Source organism: Larus michahellis, chromosome Z, assembly GCF_964199755.1.
Source record: "Larus michahellis chromosome Z, bLarMic1.1, whole genome shotgun sequence".
Taxonomy (NCBI): domain Eukaryota; kingdom Metazoa; phylum Chordata; class Aves; order Charadriiformes; family Laridae; genus Larus; species Larus michahellis.
Genome location: NC_133930.1, coordinates 33,694,644 through 33,722,374, shown reverse-complemented (window position 1 = coordinate 33,722,374; position 27,731 = coordinate 33,694,644).

Here is a 27,731-nt window from a genome sequence, read left to right as displayed (position 1 = left end):
CCTCAGCAATATTTTGCACAAAAATTTCTATGTGCACTCACATTTTAAAGGTTGAGACAAAGGCAGTTTAACAGAACAGCAAAGTGAACAAGAAAACAACAACAATAACACAGATAGAGGAATATACAAACACAATTACGGAACCGCTGCTCACCGACTGACCGGACCTGGGATGCCCCCACCTGCTCCAAGCAGCAACTTCCTGCCCCCTCCCCCGGCAGCTCATGGTGGGCATGGCTCAGATGGGATGGAATACCTGTGTCCCTGCCAGAGCCTGGGAAGAATTAACCTTGTCCCTGCAGGAACCAGGATGTTATCCACCCCTTATTCCATACTGTCTTTGCCATGCACAGATCTTAAGGTTCCAGTGAATTGCCACCACTTTCTCCTGTCATATATATATATACACACACATATATTCATGCAGATATAATACCCTTAGTTTATGGGCCATCCCTCCAAAATGTCCGGTGAGTTCATTTAATCCATGGCTTTGGGCTCCATCTGTTAGAACAGTCTCTCAGGGCAGGTGAGATGCTGTGTGGTGCTGGTTTGTTGCATGCTGTATTTTTAGAGCTCATGGCTGGTGTACCCTGTGTGGCTCATGCACATAGGCTGAAGATGTAGATCTTGAGGAAGTTGCTGGGCGCCAGCTGCTGAGGTCAGTTCTGATCCCACCACCCCTGTGCTTTACTCAGTTTTTCATCACAGTCCATCTGTCCTTAATTTGGGTGATTCTTACTGTAGTACAGCTGATAGCAATTATAGTAACAAGGACATATAGTGACAGTGTTACTTAGCAATCAACAACACAAAATTTGATTCATTGGCTATTCTCATACAAAATCAGATCCCCATGAGGTACACATCGGACTTCCCCATCCTGCCGCACCATCCACCAAGTGCACCCAGGTCCTTGGGCAAAAGCAATCCCACGGGTGGGTTTGCCTTTGCCTGAGGCAGGACTAACCCAGACTGTCTTCCCTAGCATATTCTTCATGTGCACTATGGGGACTTTATCCCCTTCTACAGTACGTGGAAGTTTTGATTGGGCAGGGCCCGCCCGATTGGTAGATCCCCTGGTGTTAACTAGCCAGGTGGCTTTTGCTAAATGTGCATCCCAATGTTTTAAAGTCCCCCCACCCATTGCTCTCAGTGTAGTTTTTAACAGTCCATTGTATCGTTCTGTCTTCCCAGAGGCTGGTGCGTGATAGGGGATGTGATACACCCACTCGATACCATGCTCTTTGGCCCGGGTGTCTATGAGGTTGTTTCAGAAATGAGTCCCGTTGTCTGACTCAGTTCTCTCTGGGGTACTGTGTCACCACAGGACTTGCTTTTCAAGGCCCAGGATAGTGTTCCGGGCAGTAGCATGGGGCACAGGGTATGTTTCCAGCCACCCAGTGGTTGCTTCCACCATTGTGAGCACATAGCCCTTGCCTTGATGGGTTTGTGGCAGTGTGATATAGTCAGTCTGCCAGGCCTCCCCATGTTTGTATTTCAGCCATCGCCCTCCATACCAAAGAGGCTTCAAACGCTTGGCTTGCTTGATTGCAGCGCATGTCTCACATTCATGGATGACCTGTGCAATAGTGTCCATGGTCAAGTCCACCCCATCGGTGATGAGCCCATCTATGTGTCCCATCTCTTCCTTGATGGCCTGAGGTGTCATGGGCCCACCGAGCTATGAATAGTTCACCCTTACGTTGCCAGTCCAGATCCACCTGAGCCATGTCAATCCTAGCAGCCTGATCCACCTGCTGGTTGTTCTGATGTTCCTCCGTGGCCCGATTCTTTGGTACATGGGCATCTACATGGCGTACTTTCACAACCAGATTCTCTCTCCGGGCAGCAATATCTTGCCATAGTTCAGCAGCCCAGATGGGTTTGCCTCTGTGCTGCCAGTTGCCCTGCTTCCACTGCTGTAACCACCCGCAGAGAGCATTTGCCACCATCCATGAGTCAGTGTAGAGATAAAGTACTGGCCATTTTTCTCACTCAGCAATGTCCAAAGCCAGCTGAATGGCTTTCACCTCTGCAAACTGGCTCGATTCACCCTGTCCCTCACTGGCTTCTGCAACCCGTCGTGTAGGACTCCACACAGCAGCCTTCCACTTTCGATGCTTTCCCACAATACGGCAGGACCCATCAGTGAACAGGGCATATTTCTTCTCTTTTTCTGTCAGTTTATTATATGGTGGGGCCTCTTCCGCACACGTCACCTCCTCCTCTGGTGACATTTCAAAATCCTTGCCTTCTGGCCAGTCCGTGATCACTTCCAGAATTCCTGGGCGACTGGGGTTTCCCATTCGAGTTTGCTGTGTGATCAGTGCAATCCACTTACTCCATGTAGCATCAGTTGCATGATGTGTGGTGGGGACCCTTTCTTTGAACATCCAACCCAGCACTGGCAGTCGAGGTGCTAAGAGGAGCTGTGCTTCTGTGCCAACCACTTCCGAAGCACCTCGAACCCCTTCATGTGCTGCCAATATCTCTTTTTCTGTTGGAGTGTAGTGGGCTTCGGATCCTCTGTATCCCCGACTCCAAAACCCTAGGGGTCGACCTCGGGTCTCCCCTGGTGCTTTCTGCCAGAGGCTCCAGGTAGGGCCGTTCTCCCCGGCTGCGGTGTAGAGCACATTTTTAACACCTTGTCCTGCCCAGACAGGCCCCAGGGCCACTGCATGGACTATTTCCTGTTTGATTTGTTCAAAAGCTTGTCGTTGCTCAGGACCCCATTTAAAATCATTCTTCTTCCGGGTTACTTGATACAGAGGGCTTACAATTAGACTGTAATCTGGGATATGCATTCTCCAAAAACCCACAATGCCTAAGAAAGCTTGTTTCCTTTTTACTAGTTGGTGGAGACATAGCTGCTATTTTGTTGATCACATCCATTGGGATCTGACGGCGTCCATCTTGCCATTTTTTTCCTAAAAACTGGATCTCCTGCGCAGGTCCCTTGACCTTACTTCGTTTTATGGCAAAACCAGCTTTCAGAAGGATTTGGACTATTTTACTCCCTTTCTCAAAAACTTCTTCTGCTGTGTTTGCCCTGTTGCGTTAAAAGGACTGTAGTTTCAATATTTGTCTGTCAGAGTCACAGGACTTTCACTGATTTACTATCAGGGTCCCACCAAAGGACTTTCACTGAATCAGATTCACAAATAATTGAAATTAGTTACTTTATTGAGAGCGACAGTCGCAGATTCGAGATTGCCGTTGATAAATTCACTAACTACAATAGTGCTAATTACTTAAGGTTAATATTGCTAGCAAAAATAACGATAATACAACAACCCAGGGTAACATTCACCAGAGGGTGAAAGGCGCAGCGCTTACCCAGAAAGGCGTCCCTGCCTGGGGTGGAGGAAGAGAACACAGCCCGTCGACTGGTCCGTCAGGTACCAAGTTTCTTCTCTCCCAATTTAACAGTCATTCTCTCCATACTTTTATCCCCAAAATTAGGAGGTTTCCCTCCCCTAGGTGACGTGTAGTATGATTTGGGTGGAGAGACAAGTACTATAGTCATATATGTTTAGCATGATCTCTACAATCTTCATTACCATATACAGGGGTGTCAACTTCAATATGCATTTCACAGGTAAAGAGGCAAAGGTCAATTACTGGACATGGTAGCCTCTCAAGGAAACAAAGAGCTACACAAAGTCCCTGTTATCTTGATTTTACTGTCTCTGCTAACGAAAAGCAGGGCTGTCCTGGCTCCCCAAGACTACCCCGTTATTTATGTATCCTGTGATAGCCAGACAAGCCTTCACTCCCCTGGGTTGCACATGAGATAGCAAAGCGAGTCTTAATTGCTCTTTGACCACAGAGACTTCACCTCATTATCCAAATTCCACATCCCCATACACTGATGTCGTCGATGTACTGCAGATGTTCTGGAGCTTCACCCTGTTCCAGTGCAGTCTGGATCAGTCCATGGCAAATGGTGGGGCTATGTTTCCACCCCTGGGGCAGTCGATTCCGGGTGTATTGGACACCCCTCCAAGTGAAAGCAAACCATGGCCTGCACTCTGTTGGCAAAGGCATTGAGAAGAATCCATTCGCTATATCAATCGTGGCATACCACTTGGCTGTCTTGGACTCCAGTTCATACTGCAGTTCTAGCATGTCCAGCACAGCAGCGCTCAGCAGTGACGTGACTTCATTCAGGCCACGATAGTCTACAGTTAGCCTCCACTCTCCATTAGATTTTCGCACCGGCCATATGGGACTGTTAAAGGGTGAGCGAGTCTTGCTGATCACTCCTTGAACCTCTAGCTGACAAATCAGCTTATGGATGGGAATCAGAGAGTCTCGGTTAGTGCGATATTGCTGCTGATGCACCGTTGTGGTAGCAATTGGCACCTGTTGTTCTTTGACCCTGAACAACCCCACAACAGCAGAGTCCTCTGAGAGACCAGGCAAGGTAGACAACTGTTTAACTTCCTCCATCTCCAAGGCAGCTATGCCAAAGGCCCAACGATACCCTTTTGGGTCCTTAAAATTCCCTCTCCTGAGGTAATCTATGCCAAGGATGCATGGAGCCTCTGGGCCAGTCACAATGGGGTGTTTTTGCCACTCATTCCCAGTTAGGCTCACTTCCGCCTCCAGTACAGTCAACTCTTGGGATCCCCCTGTCACCCCAGAAATACAAATGGGTTCTGCCCCTCTATAGCTTGATGGTATTAGAGTGCACTGTGCACCCGTGTCCACTAGAGCCTTATACTCCTGTGGGTCTGATGTGGCAGGCCATCGAATCCACACCATCCAATAAAGCCAGTTGTTCCTTTCCTCCACCTGGCTGGAGGCAGGGCCCCTCTAATACTGGTCATAGTATCCATTACTCACTTCTTGCATAAATGACTTGGAAGTTCCTTCAAGAGGATCAGAAGCAAGATCAGGCCTTCTGCTCGGTCTGGGGAACTGCCCACTGGAAACTGGGGTGGCACTTTTCCTGGAGGGATCCCCTTTTGTGGTTGTCCTTCCTTGCAACTCCTGTACCCGTGTCCGCAGGGTCGAAGTAGGTTGTCCATCCTACTTCCTCATGTCCTCTCCATGGTCACGCAGGTAGAACCACAGGGTGCCTCGTGGTGTGTACCCTCTGTACTCTCTCTTGAGTGGGGAAATGCCTGCTCCTAATAGCTGAGATGCTGGCCCGTACAGGTGGGGAGTAGGACATATTCTCTTCAAGTTGCTGGACCTTCCGTGACAGTTTCCCCACAGCTGAGACAAGGGGGGAAGAGAGACTTTCTTCATATCACCAGAGCCGGCCAGCCACCTCATCCACCGTTGGTCCCTCTTCACCTTTCCATTCCATTACTGCCAGTGAGTTGGCATATGACGATGGTGCGCTCCGTACAAACTTCCGCCACATGGGCCTTGTGCATTGCACCTCATCAGGGTTTGTGGGTAAGTCTGCGTTGTCCAAGTCATAATAAATCATCTCCCGCATGGCTAATTCTCTCAGGTACTGGATACCTCTTTCCATGGTAGTCCACTTGCTTGGTTAACATACAACATCATCACTGAAGGGGTACCTCTCCCTCACACCTGACAAGAGTCCTTTACAGAGACTGAAGGCTTGGGTCTTCTTCCCAATTGCCTTGTCAATGCCGCCTTCCCTAGACAGGGATCCCAGCTGCCTGGCCTCCCTACCCTCTAATTCCAGGCTACTGGCCCCATTATCCCAGCACCGGAGCAGCCAGGTGACAATGTGCTTGCCTGAAAGTCGGCTAAAATCTTTTCGCATATCCCGCAGCTCACTCAAGGATAGGGATCGGGTGATTATCTCTGGTTCTGCCTCTTCCTCCTGCTCTTGTGATGACCCTGGTTCATCATCATCTCTTACTAAGCGAACTGATTTCTTCGTGTCTTCTTCTTCTGTATGGGGGCAACTGATACTGGTAACTGATACTGGCAACTGATACGGGTTTGTTCCCTGGTTCAGCGGCAGTGGCTGCCACAGGGGCTGGAGTAGCTGCAGTGGCTGGTGCAGGGGTTGGAGTAGATGCAGTGTCTGCCAGTCTGGTTTCCATCTCTTTCCCCTGAGGGTGCTGCGTAACTCTGAGTGTCCCTGTTTCCCCCATAGACTGTGTGTAATTATTAATAAATTCTGAGAGACAGTGCCCAATGTATGGACAGGACAGCAATACCACTTAAACGCTGCAAAGTAACTGTCTAACACGTGATGATTTCATATCATAAACTGATATCGCACAGGACAGCAAAATGATAATCCTGATCCCTCTCACTTCTCCCTTTTTTTTTTTTTTTATGTAACAGTCAATCTCAATAATAGTTGGGGTTTTTGTTTGTGTTATTTGAAAATTGATGTTCTTTTTTGCAAATAGTCTGGACTGGCTCACATCAGAGACCTAATCACTATTTCACAATTAGATTACAGGTTTGTGATTGTCCGGATCTGATGTTCATCTCACATTCATCAGAGGCCAGGCATGCAGTTAAGCAGTGTACCTGAGCTAATGTTCATTTTTAAAATGTAATTTCTCTCTTGATAACAGCAGAATCAAGCTGCCAAAACTGCACATTACAGGTGCAATGCATTTGCTGAAAGCATAGGGCTGAATCCCTGTCGAAGGCTGGGATTTCTGGATGTTCATGGTAAATGCTGTGTATGCTCTGGTACTTAAGGAACTCTATTACAGATTCATGAAGAGAAGACATTAGTTCATTCCACATCTAAAGGTTTAGCAAGTCTCCTGGAGTCCCAGGCAATTCATCTTTCTGCTTTCCCTACAGCCGCTGTCTGTTCTCATGTCTTAAAATAATGCTTTTTAGAGACAGAGGGAAAAGCCTCCAGTTTCAACTCAGCAAGCTTTTGCTTGCTTGAGGCAACCAGAATATGTCTGGGGGGATACTACTTCCTTTTGCAATGGTCTGCTTTTTAACAGATTGACCCACATCAGAAAATCCAGAATCGTCTCATATGTTTGCTGAGACACTGTTTGTTCTCACTTAAGGGTAGGAATGAAATTAAGTTCACTCCCATATTTTATCCAGAAAAAAAAATGGAACCTCCTGCTTTTCAGGTGGCTTGTTCATGTTCTGTAGGTAGCCTACAACATGAAAAGACTCAGGATATAGTGGTCATCTTATGTGCTCATGCAAATTTGGAGACTGTTGTCACAAGAAGAAGTAAAGCCCCAAGAAGCTTAGTTGATAATGCTTCTGTGATGGCATCTTTGATCTGCATATGTACTATCACCATAAATTTTCTGAAATTATTATGTTTTTGCCCTGTGATCAGAATAAAGCATATGACAAAAGACTTGAATCCGTTAGAGCCAAAGATGGAGAGGTAAGAATTCATCTGTGAAAGCTATGCACCTAATCTGAATGTTAAGCCTAAAAATGACATACAACAAATCTTACAGTAATACAAGTAATCTTACAGTAAATGCTGCCTCATGTACTTCATTCTTTGCCTTGGTCTTTGCTTTTTTTCAGTGCTGTGTAATGTGAAATGCTAGCTGGGACCCAGGCTGCTTCTCCAGGCAACTGGCAGTAGTCTCTGCCAATTTGTGAATTTGTACAACATGACAGAAGAAAACTTCAAAAGGAATTAGTGTCATTGCCCCTTCTAGAACGACCAAGGCTCCAGAGGAGGACCATATGCTGGAAAGAGCAGTCCCAGATCTAGTTCCAAAATCAAGTGGAGCTTTGATCAAGGAAGGGGTCTTAGCCTCCAAGACATGTATTTCCTCTCTATACGTTTCTTAATTGCTAAACTCCTGGACTTTTTGAGGTAGGTGTATATGTTTCTCTGCCCTTCTTCTTTTGTATTTAATCTTATGCACTTCTGGAGCATCTGACCTATAAAAGACCTAAATCATAAATACAGTCATCTCTATTTTGTTGTGATCTCTCTACTTTGAAATATATCAGAGAGTGAATGTTTCAGTAAAGACTGATCTTCTGTCCCATGCTTATGCTTTATAGCTCAGTAGCCAAGCCATCCCCTGCAATATTATAAAACTTCTCCAAAGATATTCTGAAACCTCTGAGATCCTCTGTGTTATGGATTGATGATTGTATTCTCCACAGAAGACAGAATAATGTTGTGCAAGCAATGGCTCAGAATCTCTGGTATCTCTGCATAGCTGCTGAAGGCTTATTTCCCTACCAGTTTGTCTACAGTTGTCTATGCAAAATGAAATGGGGGTTGATGCATATCATATCTGCATGCCCCCCTCACTCCTGTTTCCTGTTCTGCTTTCTGGAACCTCTAAAATTTTCTGTTTACATCTAACTTTTCAAAGGACTTATTGAATCTTGTTGTAGGGATCCAGGATCTTACAGTTGGAAAATCAATTTTTATTCAATTAATAGATGACGGTTTTCCTCCTAGAAATTGAAACCAATTAACTGCAGCTTTCCATCTTTATATTACAGATCTCAAACGTGGAAAAGAGGGTATTGTATGATCACCACAGGTATCACTAATCACAATCAAGGACTACTTTACACCCAGGTTTGCCTGTGAGTTGTTTAACAATTTACAACTCACAAACACACTTCCTCCTGCCTATAGACTTCACTTTTATCATAGATTTTTATCACACTTTCTTTGTTTTGTTAGTGCTTGTGGCTTGGCACTGTGTTTCCAAACAGAGCAGAAGGTCCACAAGAAATGGTTGAATATTTGGCTGTTTCCAACAGTAGTGGAATTCCACCTCATCTGCCCCCTTTCCTACCTCCAGGGCTCATGTTTCCTGTGAGCATTACAGGCCCTCATTTTTTCATTCTATTTTTTGAAGGCAGGAAAGCGGGAAGGCAGGAAGGAAGGAAGGAAGGAAGGGAGGGAGGAATGGGAAGGCCAGCATTGTTTCATCTGTTATTGCTTCCTTACTAAAAAATAGTAAATGCATCAGTTCAGTTTCTATTGTCAAAAATGCTGTCTTTTCTTCCCAACTACAGCGTTTACAATTGAACCTTTTGCTAGATGGCAAAATGCTTACCTGTCTTAAGATTCCTAGAAAATTTATGTGAAATGATAATTACTGTAGAGTTTAAATAAAAAGTGTTTATTCCTCTGCAAATGATTTTTCCATTTGAATCCTCCTATACCACTGGTTTGGCAAAGGTTTTAAGGAATTGCTCAGAAAAATATAGCAACTGTATTACAGTTCCTGTGTGTAGTTTACTAGTCTGGCCACACTCACTTGACCACTCGACAGTCTTGCTGTAGCCTAATATTTGTTGCACATGCATGCAAGTAAATCTCAATCATGCTGATTTTCATAGTAAGAGGACACAACCAAAGGAGATTTATTTTTAAAATAAAAATGCTGGATAAATTTCTTTGTATTCAGCCAGCTCCTGCCAAGTGTCCATGAAAAAGAAAAATTCCAGTTGCTTGCAACCCATTGGCTTTTGTGTTTTCTTTCACAAAATCCACATTCATAATGGGCATGATGAGAAGAAATGACAAGTGAGTAGCCCCATAGCTCATCAGCTTTCATAAATATAGGCAAATATCACTCTGAGAACTTTCTTTTGATGATATAATTGCTTTAATGTGTTTCTTATTGTTGTAAGAGTCACTGCATCTGGTATAGTAGTTTGTTCTATAGGCTTGAATATTATTCACAGAAATTGATTCTCCAAATCCAGTCTTATGTCTGAAACATTCCATTAGAAGTGACATTTGTGCAGAGAAATTCGGATTTTTTCTTGTTCTAAAACATCACTCTCCAAAGTTTCTGCTTGCAAAAGTGATAATCGAACTTGGAGTTCAAAGTGCTTTTGACTGAGTGCCAGGTATTTTGAGATGCCTGCAGCTAACACATCATTGCATGACAAATCATTTCCACTAACCCCTTTGGAGCAGTCCGTCAGTTTGTCTACTAAGCTCCTAGTTACTGGGAGATCACTTGAAGTTCTGAAGTGTAAGACATCATCCACAAGATGTCTGTGGGCAATTACTGGATAATTTTGCACTTGTAGATCTCTACAGTTAAGTGCTTCTGTTCAGAAATGGGAGAATACTCTAATTTGTGAAGTAGAAGTAACATTTATCCCTCTTAAACTAACATGTAATCATTGCTTCTCATTGACTACTATGACTGTGTTAAGCGTTACCAAGAAGTATTTGAACAGTATACTTTCCTGTTAGAATACATTATGTAGCACCTGTCCAGTGAGTGCTGTCTTAGGAGAAAAAAAAAAAAAAAAAACCACAACAAAACCAAACAAAAATCTCCCTGCAACTGAAGGATTGAAGCATAAATATAACTTCTTGTTGTGAAAGAAATATTGGAACAATCATTTTTATTATAGAAAATAACTTTTCATGTCCTAACATTATACATTTCATATTAAAGTTTCCCTTAATCATCCTAGTTAAAAAAGGAATGCCCAGCATACTCCACATGTTATTTTCTGGAATTGATCTGCATTCTGGTGTTTCTTTATAGGGAGTGCTGGAAAACATTTGAGGGAATCAAGATCAAAGTATCATGAAGTAGTCTTTTAATTCTGTAATGTCATATTTAATAGTGAGTACCATCCATCTAATGAAAGTTACAGTGCTGGTCTTTCAATGATCTAGGGTTTGGGGGTTTTTTGTTTTGTTTAGATTGGGTTTGTGTGTGTGGGTTTTTTTAATAACCATATTATTTTCCTGATTGAAATTTTTTATTTACAGATAATTATTCCATTTATATGCATATATATCTGCAGGTGATTACCTAATTCAAGGGTTTATTTGAAAGCTATTGCACAAAGAACGGCATAAAGTTGTGCCTCCAGACATATTTGCTGAATAGCAAGCCTACTTTGCAAGCCAAGTTCTACCTTTGGGGTTGCACAGGTGCAGCTAATCATGTGGTTCCTTGGCTTAGCCAAATACTACATAGTGCTGATGTGTTTTCACAGAAGGAGCCAGTCAGATTTCAAATTAATTGGGCAAAAACTGGAACAGGTTTTTAGTTTGTTTTTTGTTTTGTTTTTCTCATTGAGTTCACTAGATGTAGGATTTCTTTTGATTTAATTGCTTTTTGCAGGTTTACAGCCGTCACAGGGAAATGCTGAATAAAACAGGTAACAATAAAGCTCATTAGAAAACTGGTATCATATCACTTGAAGTTATAATTACACCCAACTATTTTTAATAGACACAAGCATAAATACTTAGTAAAATTATGTATGAATGCTCCATGACAAACTTTATAAAATTATGATAAATTATTAAATGCTAAATATTAATAATTATTAATAATTTATCAAAATTATTATAAATTATGCTTGGGGTACAATTCTTATGTAAATTATAGTTGAAAGCAGAAAAAAAGTAGAATTAGAAGTGTATATGGTATATTAAATATGTCACTAAATATATATAGTGCATATATCAAATATATAAATCACTAAAATCCCTAAAAACACTAAAAAGAGTTATTGAAAGACATCTATCCAGTTTTTTGTAGACTGAAAACAAATTCTGATCTTACCAGAACTCTCTGTCATCTACTTTCTGATGGTTCCCTAGACATAAGTTGAAAAACAATACCACCACCAAGAAAAAACAGTTGCTTGAAAGTAGCTGTCTCAGTAAACATGCTTTTTTAAAGTTATTATAATTTAGGCAGATCCAGAGATGCATAAGGTCAATTTTTAGCCTTTTACAACTGCAATTCTTTCCAAGTATTACACATTTAATATAGAAAATGGAGACAAAAATTGCTCCCTAGGTTTTCTAACGTTCAGAACTATGAGGTGCTGGTGTCCATACAAAGCATACCTGGAAAGAAGTATTAAGTGGTTATCTTGTCATAGAGTTAGACTGCATTTTTGCAGAGCAAAATTAAACATGGGGACTATTAATTTCATCTCTTCAATGTTTTCTGTTACAAACCAAAAGATGTTTCTTCATAATATAACTCCAAGGAGTGAAATAGTTAATAAAATTGCTATTTGCTATTAGGAATTGGAGGGGAATGTAATACTCCGTAGATACATAGGCAAACGTTTTGCTTAATCCAAAGTTATACTGAACCTGAAATCTTTAGTAATTTGGAAATGTTAATTTTCAGGCAAATCCTACTATAATTCTGTATAAGCAATTGCATTACCTAAGGATTTAGAAAGAGTTTAAAATACATATAGATGCTGGCATAAAGAAAAGAACCTTAGGTCATTGTGAAATAAAACATTCAGTCTTTCAGTAAGCATAAATTTTTTTTAAAAAAATAAAGTATGCAAATAGGAAGTAGAGTATTTATCTTGAGAAAGGTAAAGTTTTAAAACATAATGAAGCTGAAATATTGTAAAATGAGATTTACTGCAACAATAATTTAAGATAATAGCAAAGATGTCATTTAAGCAATTTGCAAATCATATATTTCCCTGCTGCGTTTGCAAGATTACCTTGTGAATCATCAGGAACTATAACTCAAAAAGCTTTTGATTTACATTTTCTTGAGACCTAAAGCCAAGAAAGGACACCACAGATAAGATGAATAACTTGATGATCTACTAGCTTCAATAAAGAAAAAGCTGCCTTTTCCCAACTGGCTCAAGTTAGCACCTGATACATTCTTGCAACCTATCATGTAGATATACTGTGTGGTAAAAGACTGTGTCTGACTCAGTTTGTGTGGCGTTTTAGTGAGGTTTCTACATTATATTTAAGAGTAAACAGATAATTATAGATCTGAGAGTGCAGAAAAGGAAGCTTACAAAAGTTCTGGAGAATGAACACAGTATTAAAGTAATTTTGACAATTGAGGTGTGCTTTTTGAAATGGCTTTGCCTTAACATTTCTGGTTTATTTCTCTGAAAGCCACACATTTCTGCTGAATGTCTGCCTCATTCCATTAAGATTCATCTCTGTCTACAATTACTGAAACACCTGAGTGCCTTCTTGTACCATATTATGTAGTGTGGCTAGCACCTGTTCTGTGTTTATTTGTTCTCTTGTTTTCACTCACAAAGAGAGAAAAAGGAAAAGTGGAGGTTTGTTTATTTATTTATTTATTTATTCTTTCTTTCTTTCTTTGTAAAGTCTTCCAGAATGCAGTACTATAGATTTACATTAGAAATCAGGATCAGGAAAGAAGTGTATCCTGTGCCTGGAATAGATGACAGTAAGGATCTTCTTAGTCCTCAGTTCCCAGGGGAATCTCTCTAACTGTGTAAGACAGAATTTAATCTTAGAAAACAAACATACGTTGTGCTAAAGCAACAGAAATGCTGACACCAGCTTTCACTGTAGGGTAAAAGATTATTTTTTCACTAGGTTAGGCATAGTCTACTGAGTGCCATGAAGATAAGGAAAGCATCTTCTGTATGGCAACCATGTAAAAAGGGAAAGCCAGGTGTGATGCTTTCAAGTGACCATTGTTGCAGGGAAATCTGATGATATGCAGGTGCATAAAGCCCAACAATTTGTTTCAGTTCATGTAACTTTCTTGCAAGTGTACATGTCATAGAAGAAAATAAGTTTATTTAAAAAAAAAATAGTCCAGTTATTTCAGATAAAAACCTGCACTCATGAATACAAGCAACGTGAAATGCTTATGCTAGCAAATGTCAACCAGCAGTCTTCTGAAAACAGGTTTCCTATTGACGTTTACAATACTTCTACCTCTGCTTGGACTGGAAATAATACAATGAAGCTTGCAACATCTTTGAATAATGTATTCTACCATGGCTGCCTGCTTAGACTCACATAATTTGATGGCACACAATATGTGTACAATTCCTTCTCATTTTCCTACAGTCCAATTTCCTCATTTTTCAATTTCCTACCATTCCTTCTCATTCTTGGGTAGGAAAATGCAGTTACAGGATAAATATAGCTTATCATTCACTGGAATCTCGAAATCCCTGATGCTCATCTAACTCCACTATGAATCTCCTCTGCAAACTCTGTAAGAGCTCTAGTATTGTTTTCAGATGGTCTAATACCCAAACTGTGTATGACAACAAATATCTCCACATTTATATAAAATTCATACTTCCCTTTCTGACCCTGATTCTCAAAACAGTAACACATTTAAAATTCCTGCTATTCCTACTACTCTCTGTCACAGAAGGGAATAATGCAGAAAAATTTAACTTGACAAATGAGCTGCAAAGATATTGCAGTGATGGATTTCATGCAAGAACCTTCTTGCTCATGTTGGAACATAAATGGAAATAATTGCGTTACCTACACTTGGAAATCTTTCAACCTTTTCCTATCCCTAGATGTCCAGTATCCATTTCCCACAAAGCAAAAGCTTTTCTATGCCTGTCCAAATAGGAAAAGAAAGCAAGAGAAGGATCCCTCAATTAAAATTTAACCAATGTGCTGTAAGATGTTCTAATCACCAGAAGACTCTTCAGTACAGTGATTTTAAAAGAAACTGTGCTGTTAAGAGGTTTCTGAAACTGGCAACAATGTAAAATCTGCATCCCTGGATTGAAACCTCACTAGGAGTGGACTTTCCTGAGTTTTCCTGAGTGATATCTAAACACAGGAAGGGGCAAAACATCCCTTTTTTAATTGAGTTTCCTCATATATATATAAGTATGAGGAAATATATATATAAAATAATATATATAATTTTTATATATGTATAAATAACATAATATAATATAATATAACATAACATAAAAATAATAATTGTATTATTTCATTATTTATTATTTTATATGTTATGTTATATTATATGATATTATGTTATATCATATGATATTATACATATATAATATATATCAATTATGTATTGACTTCCTTACCTGAAGGTACTTCAAGCAGGTTATCACAGACCAATATTTAAACAGAATCTCAAAAACCTTGATTCTATTGAGTGAAGCACAAAACAGCAGTAAACATTGTGAATTACTTAATTTGCTCAAAAAGGTATTAGCGTTTTCCTTCTGAAACACAGACTTGATGGAACCTTGTAACCCAATTAAAGGATTCATGTGTGATTCCGGAAACAGAACAGTGAACTTCCTTGAGCAAATGAATCCTCCACTAGCAGCAGACAAAAAAACAAAACTATTTCTAGTGTATTATGCCATATGCCAATACTGATAGAAGGGGGGGAAAAGATATTCTGTTGTGATAAACATTAATAATTTATTTCTCAATGTCACTAAGCTCCAGTGGCAGTAAGATATTATCAGGTATCTATATAGTGTTTAAAAGGAAAGAAATACTAATGTTAATTTTACTCGCTTTCTAAACAATTACTTGAAAATAAACACAACTGACCAAGAAATTGAAAAGGAAGGAAATTATTGGGGGAGGGGAAAGGATTTGAAGTTAAGTTTTCAAAGATCATTATAAATGACATTTTATCTAAACTGTAGGGTACTTATATTGATGAACAGAAATATTTTTTTAGTTATTTGTGTTGTGCTTGATTATTTTTTTTTTAATTGCAGCCACTTAGGTAAAGAAACTACACTAGCTAACTTTCGTATTAACTAATAAAGAATTTCACTTAATTTCACATTACTAATATATGTCCTATAAGTTTCTTGTAAAGGATGTTGTTTTAAAGTAAATCCGTATTGTAAAATAACCTAGAAACTTTTGCTATTAGTCTGAAGGCTGTTTATTTGTTTTTGTATACAAATAGAATTAATATTTGAATATTGTTTTCTAAAAGCAATTAACTATCTAACCAGATAATTTTGGGAAATAAAGCCTTCAGACCTCACAATCTTTATGAGGTATACATGAGTTCTGAAATTACAGACACTATATTATCATTACTGGTTAATGAACCCTATATACAAAAGCTTCCAATGGGACCCCAATCCAGGAATAAAATTTGACATTCTGGATTGAAACAGCCCCTCAACACTCTAGACATAAGATATAGATTTCTTAGGTTACTGAGTCCTTTTCCAGAAAACAATCATCAAAAAAACACAGGATTAAAAAATTAATAAAAAGGACATGTAACCAGACAAAACTGTGAAACAAGTTTAGCTGTCTCTCCCTTCACCTGTTTCCTTTTTTTATGTGGCATAAGGACAATAAGTAAAACTCAAAGGAATGCTAGAAAAGGTTCACTGGATTAGTTTATAGCTAAAATACCTTTGTGAAATACACATATATTTTAAAGGAAATTGTTGTTTAAGTTAGGAAAAAAAAAAAAGACAAGTGTTTTGTATCATTTGTTTTGTGGAAGATTTCGAAAGAGGTTTAATAATAATTCAAAACCTAGTAACAAAACTTTTGCAGTTGAAAATCTCTCTTTCATCCATTTTTGAAAAAGAGAAAGTACTGCTATAGAAATCTTCCTTTGCATGGGCAAGCTACTGCCTCTCTTGCAAAGATCACCTGGAGATCTCCTACAGCAATGCATTGCCTGAAATTCAGGATTTTCTGGACTCCTCCACAGATCATACAGGGGAATGTCCTCTGCTCCCTTGTAAAGAGCCCTTTTTCATGAAGTCAGGTTTCTGGATGGAGGTGCTGGGAAAAGGGTACATGCTTTTATCCTAGAAGTTAAGTAATACAAAGATAGTATTTTCCCCTTTATGTCACTGTTTTAATACTGCTGCAAGTGATCAGTTTCAGAGGCCTACAATTTTAGGCAATATAGGTATGGAAGGGCATAAAATGCACTGAAGCTGATGGCAGTAAAAGAACAGACTGGAAATCCCAGACTGCAAACACACTTCCCATCCAGTAACTAGGTGGGAGAAAGGTATTTTAATGAGGGCAAGCTAGGGGATTTGTAGGTTTCCTATCCATTATGACCCTTTTCTCTCCCAAGTGTTCAAAATACCTTACTCATTTTACTGAACCTATTTGTTCTTCCTGTACTTTTCTGAATGTTCTGTATTTAACACTTAGCACAAGACTGATCTTCTCTTAAAATTTTCAACTTGATTAAAATCTGTGGAGGAAGATTGTTCTTACAGAATTTCCCATGTGGAAAGGAGAGGTTAAAAGGTCATGACTAGACACTGCCAACTAATTTATATGAGTAAAGTTGCTGAAAAGCCGGGAAAAACCTTTTTGTTGAGCCACTGATATAAATGTTTGGAATGTGACAATGTCTATATGGCATCTCTAACCATAGATGTAATGGTCATTGGTACCAGTTTTACCTTTTATGTTATATTTCTGTGAATATTCCAGACAAGATCTCTGATCTGATATCCTCGCTAGTTAGCATTATACCTGAAATTTTGTGTGACAGTCATCTATGACAAGGCAGGGCTCTCTGAGAATCTGTACTGTACTATAAGTAAAATTGAAACAATTGATAGGGTGATGGGCAATGAATCTCACATGGTTTCAATACAAAGAAGTATTTTCATTTTTGGATCCAGAAAACAGTCACCTGTGGAAGGAGGGGAAGTTTTCCTTCTCTTCCTCTTCCTCTTCCTCTTCCTCTTCCTCTTCCTCTTCCTCTTCCTCTTCCTCTTCCTCTTCCTCTTCCTCTTCCTCTTCCTCTTCCTCTTCCTCTTCCTCTTCCTCTTCCTCTTCCTCTTCCTCTTCCTCTTCCTTTTTTTTCTTCTCCACCTCCTTTTTCTTTCCTCACCATTTCATGGTTTTCTGGTTTAGAGTTGTGCTGAAACACTAGTATGGTTTATTGACTGGCAGCTGTTCTGTGTGGGTGGTGGTTAAAATGACCTCTGTGTATTTTAGCCCTCTGTTATGAAGTTATAAAGCTTAATTAATTTAGGTTTGCAAAGTGTATGAGAAATTGTTTGAGATCATGGAGATAAAGGGACCACAGAGGTGCCAAAACCTACCTAAGTATCTGACACCTTCTGATGACCATATTCACAAAAGGGAGTTGGGGAATGTATGCACCACTGTTGCTAACACTATAATAACAGTATAATTCCATCATTGATGTCTTTGTATTAACAAGATTCCCATGGATAATGGGATTAAATGTTTAATGGGGGATTAAACTAAACATTTAGTCCCATGACTAAATGTCATGTCATTTGGTCTGGGTTTAGACAACATGTCAGTAAACCCCCCTAGCACCTCCGTAGCAGCTTAGCAGTTTTGTCTGTTCTTGTTTATATCACGTGCTATCAAAGGCAAGTTTTTCTGAACTGAACAAAACTGTCAGGAAATTAATTAGTATCTTATATCCCATGAATTAGATTCACCTATGGGCTATTTCTACTGGAATTATAGAGATTTTTTCAGCCGTCCTTGAATTCTTCTGTCCTTAGATAATCTGGTTTTCCAAGACCTTTCCAAAGGTCTGAGTAATCAGTTTTGAAATGTGCCTGCCCTTACTGGTCAGAATTCAGAAGCTAAGAATGCCTTGCTTATATTCCAGTTACGCCCACCTTGTTACCTTCAAGGAGGATATTTGAGGTGAGAGATGCTATGGTGGCTTCATATCTCATAAAATTCTTCTCTGGGCTGAAGTCCACTGTGAAAATCAGCAAAAACGACACTTGAAACTCCTTTTGGTGAAGACATATTCTAAGTTGGAAACAATGTAGTGCTACATTTCTCAAGCAGCAAGGAAAATTTCTCTCAGCAAATGCAGATGAGTTTTAAAATCATAGTTTTTCAGTAGGCAGCAGGCAGAGCTGCTCTACAGTGGCAGCAGAGCCAAGGTCAACCCCAGCACAGGCAGGGCAAGGCAGGGCAGGGCAGGGCACAGCAGAGCAGGCAATATCCCCAACAGGTGCAGTGGCCCCTCAGTGGAGCAAAGTGACCAGGCCAGGTCTCTGATGGTGACCAGGGCCAGACAGGATTCTCATTGAGACCAAAAGTTCAAGCAAGGGAGTTGAGTCTATGGGTCACAGTCTGGATCAGCACAGTAAGTCATCAGGTGCTGGCACAGTTGCAAGGACTGCTGAACAAGGTGGAGGAGCAGGGGTACTATTCATAGCCCTTTCTCATAGCTGTTACCCAGGTTCAGGCAGCCTTCTCATGTCAAAGATGTCCTTGACTGCAGGCAACAAAACCCTTATGGTCTCTATTCATGCTTGTGCATGTGTATATCAAGGGGGGTGCAGTTTACAATAACTGTTAGCCTTACCCCCGTCATCACATCATTGTCATTGTCACTGAGCAAGATATAAAACTTCTTTTGAGGACAGGACTGACTTCCAAATTTACTTGAGAATAAAATTGAGGATTTGGTAGAGCCCTAAGACTGTACAGAATCTCATGCTAGTATCAGCAGATCTACACAGAAAGGGAGAACACAATTCTTGAAGTGATCTTGATATGTTTAGTTGATACCGCAATGTCACATTGGGCTTTGATTAGTGAAAAGTATCTACCTGTCCTCACACCACTGTTATTGTATATCTATCTTCTCTTTATCCCTTCCTCTCCTGCAGTCCTCTTTGTCCCTTCTTTCTTCTAAATTTCTTCCCTGCAGCCAGTCCTAAATTATAACTTCTAAAGGCATCATTCATACCACCTTTCTTCTTTCACTTTTTGGAATAGTTAGTATTACTGACTTTGAAGCTTTATCATTATAATAATATTACAGGGGAAAAAAAAATAGGGCTGGAGAGTTCATAGTCCTGAATCTGCTGTTTGTAGATAGAGGCAAACGTCCTAGTTTTGTTTTATACTGCGTTCACATCCAGAGCTTTCTTTGCTGCTCTAAGGCACAAAAAAACCCTGAACCCACATTTTTGATGAACACCTAACTTTCTTAAATGTTCTTAAATGCTGCTGTCTTAGCTTATGATAGAAGCCAAATGCCACCAAAGAGCATATAAATTAAAATGTGATTAGCTAATCTTTAATTCAGTTTGGGCTTAGGTCTTGTCTGCAGCACTAATAAGAATAGTGAGTATATTCAGAACAATTTATACATATCACTACTATATCAAGGCTACTAACTTGCTAAATTTTCTTCCTCTACCCAGGACTAGAATGAACACAGGGTTGGAGTCGATGGGTAGCAGTGAAGTGGACTACCTCAGTCAAAGCAAAGCTGTAAGTTTACATCCTTCATAGCAATGAACTTATTTGCAGGTATGAAATAAGTGTTTGGTTTAAATCCCATTTTCTTTACAAAGCACTTATTTGTAAAGTGCTGCTTCTCTTTACTTTTCATCACAGTGATAAGTCTTGCCCCTAGTAACATCACTCACTACACAGTCACCATCTTATATCCATGCCATCCATTAGGTGAAATCCTGCTGGATAAAAGAAATAAACCTGTTCAAGGAATAGATTTACTGTACACCAGAGCAATGAATTAAGAAGTCTCCAAACTCTCTAGCGTGTTCTATATTTCCTGGCCATTTAGCACATCTCTTAGAAAACAAACAAGAAAGATCGCTTTTCTCACCTCAACTTGTAAAGGCAAATTGAACCTAAAATAAAAATAGGATGCATAAATTCTTTAAAAAATGCTGAAGTAACTTTTCCCTTCTGATTTTTTTTTCTCTTTTCTTTTTCACTGTCTCCTAGCAAGATAATGCATTCACTGAGAGTAGTTTATGATGGTGTGCTTTCCCTGAATTTCTGTGCATGCCAAAAGTACTGTGCTAAAATTCTAGAGATGTAGGTTCAGCTCCAGGCACTTTGACGGACTTTTTATGTGACCTTGTTCAAAGTGTCATGGTGATAGATTTGATCTAGTAGTCAGAATTCATCACTGAAGTGAGATTTTCATAAAGTTTGGCTTACACTGTTGAGATGTAGAATAAGGAACGAGTCATTTTCCAGTTCCTTGGGTGCTGAACTGTTCTGAAAACCAGGCCATTCATTTCACAGAGCAAGCCATTGAAGCCTAATAACTTTGAGTGCTACCAGCCACAGAATCTGGTCCCTTAGAAATCTTGCCCTGGCTTTTTGTGACATGGCCCCCTTGCCTTTTGAAGCCTGTGAGAATCTGTTTTTACCTAAATCCTACACCTTTTATACCTCCTATATCTGCTATGCATACTGTATCTCCTGTATCTGCTATATCTACTGCAATTCTTCCAGTTGTTGCTATTAGAGGCTCCTTCAGTATCAATAATCATGACAGAAGGAATCTATGACTCTAAAAGAAATAGTATAGCACATATCAGTAGATATCAAAAGCACAAAGATACTGCTTTAGTTGATTATATTGCACACATGAATACTTCAGGCCAACACAAAAAGCAGAGTAATATGTAAGGTTTCCACAGAAAAGAAATAGGAAACTATGACTTTTAAAAACAGGAAATATACATTGCATTGTCAGAGAAACCATGACTCTTAAAAATCTAAGCTGGGCTGGGTGAATTCATACTTTTATTTTTCTTTAAGGATAAATTTACGTTGAACATTGTAATATCATATTACAATGCTTCCTGGAATGCATCAATGATAACTTCCTTCTCCAACTGATAGAGGAACCAATGAGGACAGGTGCTATGCTGGAACTTGTTCGGACCAACAAGGAGGGGCTGGTGGGGAATGTGAAACTCAAGGGCAGCCTTGGCTGCTGTGACCACAAGATGGTGGAGTTCAAGATCCTTAGGGTGGCAAGGGGGGCACACAGTAAGCTTGCTACCCTGGACTTCAAGAGAGCCTCTTCAGGGATCTGCGTGGCAGAGTACTGTGGGATAAATCCCTGGAGGGAAGAGTGCAAAGAAAGCTGGTTAATATTCAAGGATCACCTCCTCCAAACTCAGGAGCAATGCATCCCAACAAAGAGGAAGTCAGACAAAAAAGCCAGGAGGTCTGCGTGGATGAATAAGGAGCTCCTGGACACAGTCAAAAGTAAAAAGGAGGCCTACATAGCGTGGAAGCAAGGACAGGTAGCCTGGGAGGAATACAGAGAAATTGTCCGAGCAGCCAGGGATCAGGTTAGGAAAAGTAAAGCCCGGATAGAATTAAATCTGGCAAGGGGCATCAACAGCAACAAGAAAAGTTTCCATAGGTATGTCGGTGATAAAAGGAAGACTATGGAAAATGTAGTCCCTCTCCAGAAGGAAACAGAAGACCTGAGGTAGTCAATGACTTTTTTGCCTTGGCCTTCACTGGCAAGTGCTCTAGCCACACCGCCGAAGTTGCAGAAGGCAAAGGCAGGGACTGGGAGAACAACATACCACCCACTGTAGGACAAGACCAGGTTCAAGAACCTGAAGGTGCACAAGCCCATGGGACCTGATGAGATTCATCCACAGGTCCTGAGGGAACTGGCAGATGAAGTTGCGGAGCCATTATCCATCATATTTGAGAAGTCGTGGCAGTACAGTGAAGTTCCGGCTGACTGGAAAAGGGGAAAAACAATCCCCATTTTTAGAAAGGGTAAAAAGGAAGACCCAGGGAACTACAGGCCAGTCAATCTCACCTCTGTACCCAGAAAGATCATGGAGTAGATCCTCGTGCAAACTCTGCTAAGGCACATGGAAAATAAGGAAGTGATTGGTGACAGCCAACATGGCTTCACTAAGGGCAAATCATGCCTGACGAATTTGGTGGCCTTCTACAAGGGTGTTACAGCGTTGGTGGATAAGGGAAGAGCAACTGATGTCATCTACCTGGACTTGTATAAAGGATTTGACACTGTCCTGCACAACAACCTTTTCTCTAAATTGGAGAGACATGGATTTGACGGATTGACCACACAGTGGATAAGGAATTGACTGGATGGTCGCACTCAATGAGTTGTAGTCAATGTCTCTGTGTCTAAGTGGTGACCAGTGGCGAGTGGCATTCCTCAGGGGTCGGTAGTGGAACTAGTGCTGTTTAACATCTTTGTCAGTGACACGGACAGTGGGATTAAGTACACCCTCAGTGAGTTTGCCAAAGACACCAAGCTGTGTGGTGCAGTTTACACACTCGAGGGAAGAGATTCCATCCAGAGGGACCTGGACAGGCTTGAGAAGTGGGCCCATGCAAACCTCATGAAGTTCAACAAGGCCAAGGGCAAGGTCCTGCATGTGGGCTGGGGCAATCCCAAGCACAAATAGACGTTTGGTGGAGAATGAATTGAAGTATCCCAGAGGAAAGGACTTGGTGGTGTTAGTTGCTGAGAAGCTCAACATGACCAGGCAATGTGCACTCGCAGCCAGGAAGACCAACTGCATCTTGGGCTGCATCAAAAGAACTGTAGCCAGCAGGTCGAGGGAGGTGATTCTACCCCTCTACTCCACTCTTGTGAGATCCCACCTGGAGTACTGTGTCCAGCTCTGGGGCCTGCAACGTAAGAAGGGCATGAACGTATTGGACTGAGTCCAGAGGAGGGCTACGAAGATCATCAGATGTCTGGAGCACCTCTCAGATGAAGAGAGGCTGAGAGTGTTGGGGTTGTTCAGCCTGGACAAGAGAAGGCTCTAGGGAGACTTTATAGCAGCCTTCCAGTACCTAAAAGGGGCCTACAGAAAAAATTGGGATGGACTGTTTATCAGGGAGTGTAGTGATAGGACAAGGGGTAACTGTTTTAAATTGAAAGAGGGTAGATTTAATTAGATATTAGGGTGGTGAGACACTGGAACAGGTTGCCCAGAGAAGTTGTTGAGGCCCCATCCCTGGAAGCGTTCAAGGCCAAGTTGGATGGGGCGTTAAGCAACCTTGTCTAGTGGGAGATGTCCCTGCTCATAGTAGGGGGATTGGAACTAGAAGATCTTTAAGGTCCTTTCCAACTCTAACCATTCTATGATTCTATGAATAAAACTCTACTGCATTTATTTTCATTAAGTGCACTTTTCACAATTGCTTTTTTAAGTGAATTAACAAGATTGTCCAAATACATTTTATGGTTCATTTGATTTACAAAATACTCATGGGAAGTGAATTTTAAAGAAGGAACCATCAGTATTGACATTACAAACCTTCCTTTAGAATCTACACTTGAAATACTGGGGGTTTGGTGAGAAAGAACTGGGCTAGAGACTAACCGGAGGTAATCGTTGCACCAGAACCTGACCCAGTAGCAAAATGAGTAAACCCCATGCTCCTGCTGACTCTGATGTCATACTTTAAAGCCCTTGAAGCCAAAGATTTTGCAGAATTGGTTGACCCAGTTTGGTAAATCCCTAGTGTCTCATAATTCTTTTACACACCATATATTTTAACTCCTATTTTACATTGTCCAAATAATGCTTTTTCAGACAAATAGCTTGTGAAAGAAAATAAAGACTGAACAGATGTTCTGAACAGTTGTGTGTGTATGTGGTCTTTCCTGATAAACAAAAACTCTTAGAGAAAAAGTGCTGATGAACTTGCTTGATTTTTTTTTTTTTTTTAACTTGGTGTGATATAAAAGTAGTTCTTGCTGCCTAAAAAACCCTTGATTTTAGACAGCATGTTTAGTGTTCAGAATCATACAAACATAAAGGAAGAGACTTTTGAAACTGGGGGAAGAAATAAAAGATTTGATTCCTTCCTCTGAGGAAATCTTAACTCCATCACTGTAAAGAGCTCCAGTCATCACAGTATATGGGTCTCTGAGGTGGGGTGTTCTCAATTACTTCCGTTCACATTCTGTTCACTTTGCATGAATAATTAAACATTTGCGAATCAGGGAATAAAATCTGACTATCCCAGATCCCAGATGAGAGCCAGAACCTCTAGGCTGGAGAATACTTCTTCCTTTTCCACGGCCACAAATATTTAATTATTCATGTAAAGGGTAAAAGTGATATAAGGAAAAAGTGAAAAACATCCAGTCTTATTGCAAGGATTTGGGATACTTGCGAGAGAGGTAAGAGTATTCAGAGACAGTAACAGAGCCCTTCTTTAGCACATCCAAGTGGATGAGATGTGCACTGAGCTGTGATAGAATAACAGTCTCTTATCGATCAAAGCCTGCAGTGGAGATTGCACACAATGATACCTTGTCTGGGTTTTTTCCTTTTCACTGTTTATTATAAATTGTTTAGTAAATAATAGGGGTCCACATAAAAAAAAAAAAAAAAAAAAAATTCTAAAATTGTTCACTGAATGAGAAATCAGTCTTCATATACAATGTTCTTCTTGTCATTGTGGTCCTTTGTGAGCCCTCTTATTCCCTTTTGGTTCTTCACAGAATTCTCTTTCACTTTGCTTAGGGCCCTTGATGTTCACAAACCAATCTCATTTAAGCATTTCTTTCTAGCTGTCTTTCTAGATACATCTCAGTGTCCTCATTTTAGTAGATGAAGACTTGAATTTTCACTGATCTCTCATTTATTCACTCATTTACTGACAGATGCATATTTAACATTAGCAGTATCAGCATAAAATAAACAAACCAACCAAAACCCTCTTTCTGCAGACGTATTTTATGCCCTCTGATGTTTCTTTATGTTTTGCACTTTCATGGTTAGTATTAACGCTTTGCAAAACACATTTTCTTCCTTAAATAGAAGATGCATCAGTAAAAGGTAAAGAGTTTTATCATCTGAGTTCAGTAGAATGAAAATGAAAAGTGGGTTGGGAAAGTGAAATATGCAGGATGCAAAACACCTTCTAAATTTTATCTCATTAAAAATAAAGTTATATCAAAAAAGATCACTGGAGATAAGTTTTTTCTTAAGCAATTAACTTGCTGTGTTAGGTCTGCAGCTGGAAGCATTTTATAAAATCTTTTCCACCCCCAGTTACAAACCATATGCCAGAATCTGAGAAGTTCTTTCTCTGTCCTTCTGTTAGGGAAACTCTGTTCAGGCAGCATGACAGGGGTTCCAGTGCTCACTGAACCTCTTTTGAGGTGGAAGTTTTTAGTTAGTAATAGGGCTTAGGGCTTTTCTTTTTCTCTCTGATCATGTGTAACAATTAAAACACACCTAGTAAAGTAATTATTTACAGAAATAAACAAACCCTAGTTCAGAGCTGTGTGTTTAAGAGATCTTTATTGCATCTGACACTGGAATGTCAGATGTTTAATACTTTTAATGAAATAAACACTCGTTGAAAAGCTACTAATGAAATAAACACTTGTTGAAAAGCTACTAGAGATATTAAGGAAGGTGGGAGGCCACTGAGTGTTTTAAATAATTTGAAATAAAAATTGCAAAAAATAAAACTCAAAAAGGCAAGCTTTAGAAAGGATATTTCATGTCTGTTCATGTAACATGTCTGTTGCAGGAAAATACAGTCGCTTACTGTAAGAGGCACCTATGCTACAAAAGAAGCACTTTATTAAACAATGTTTTCTACTGATTTTTGTTACCACTCTGACAATAAGTAAATAAAATTGTGTATCTTGGCAAGATGATTTAAAAAAAGTTTTCAGGAAACAAGAAAATAACTCTTATATCATGTTAGGGTGTCATACTTGTCTTGTTTGTAAAAAAAAAACGTGCGTGTATAATAAATAACACAACACAGATTTGGGGCTTTTTTATTGGGAACTTCAGATATATCTTTCATATGAAAGAAATCTATAATTTATAATAATTAGTTCATTAGTTCTATGAAATTCAAGCTTGCAGTGCTTTGCAGGATGGAAGAGATAAGAGGAGAGAAAGGTAATCTTTCCAAAGAGCAAAATAACTACAAAAAGCCTGCTCAGGAAGTGTATATTTTTTATCTGTGTCAAGTAGATTGTTAACCAAAAGTAATTTTCCAGCTGAATTCTGCAGCCTATAAAAGAGACAATTCTTCCCCCTCAGCTTTGTATTTTCAAAACCCCAGACTAATCCATTCCTTACAAAGAAATATTCCTTTCAAATGACTGGTGAATGGAGGCATCCATCAGCTTCTAAGTAATTGACAACTGGACATTTTAACAGAAGCAATGCATAAAGAAGCATTATAGAAAAGCTGACCGATTCAGTAGTTTGTGCCACTAGTGATAATTAGATGTTACAGCTCAGTGGTGTGCTGCATTGTTCAGCTCCAAAAGGTATTTCACCTATACAATAATTCCAGATGCATCTCTCTCATGTGTCCAAATCATTGTCCGCACTTTTCCCTCTAGAAGGGAGCAATGGCAGGAATGAGCTAGGGAAGAGCCAACAGAATAAACTCAAGAGATTAGGAGTCATTTGCATTTCAGATGGATTGCCACAGAAACAATTTTTTCTCTAAACCCTGTATTCTCACGACTTGCAGTGCTCTACTGAAAAGTGTGGGGCAAGTGGTCTTGCCTGTTCTTTCAGTAGAAATGCAGCATGATTTCGCTTGAAATGAGGTATAAGCTAAAGTATAAACTGAGTGTACCTTTATACCCGTTGGATGAAGTTTTTATGTAGCATGTGAATGAGATATCATTTTGAGTGTGAGCCACCCAATTATGTCTGTTAAAATTCTAAGAGTGGAAGTACATTTGGATTGCTAGAGCCAATCATGCAGTCTCTATCTGACCAAGGACGAACATTTCAGATGACTTCCTGTCAAGTTAATCTATTGTTTTATTCCCTATTTTTTGACAGTAAGCACTTCTGAGTAAAACAGTGATAATTAAAATATTGATTTCTTATAAATGTGATTTCTGTGTTTCTACTGGGAAATATCTTATGCATATTTAGAGCAATCATTGCAATACCTCACATTGCCATAATTTGTGTGATTTCAGAGGGACTTAAAACACCAAAACCATTTGTGTCACTTACAAGACTTGCAGCTTCCACCAAATCACAGTTGCCTCTAGAGCAAGAAACAGTAGGTTCATAATATGAAACTAACATAAATTGCTTTGGACCTGGAGCGGTAACATAGATTTTGTTCTGGACTGAAGGGAAGATTTTGTAAGAAGATGTTCAATTTTCTGAAGGCTACTCATGGAAGTTACTTCATGATTTATTCTTTATCGTGCAACATAAAAATTGTGAGGTACAATTTCTTACTGGGGGTGATCCAATAGTTCATTGTAAAACAATTTAACTTTCTGTGATGTTTTGAT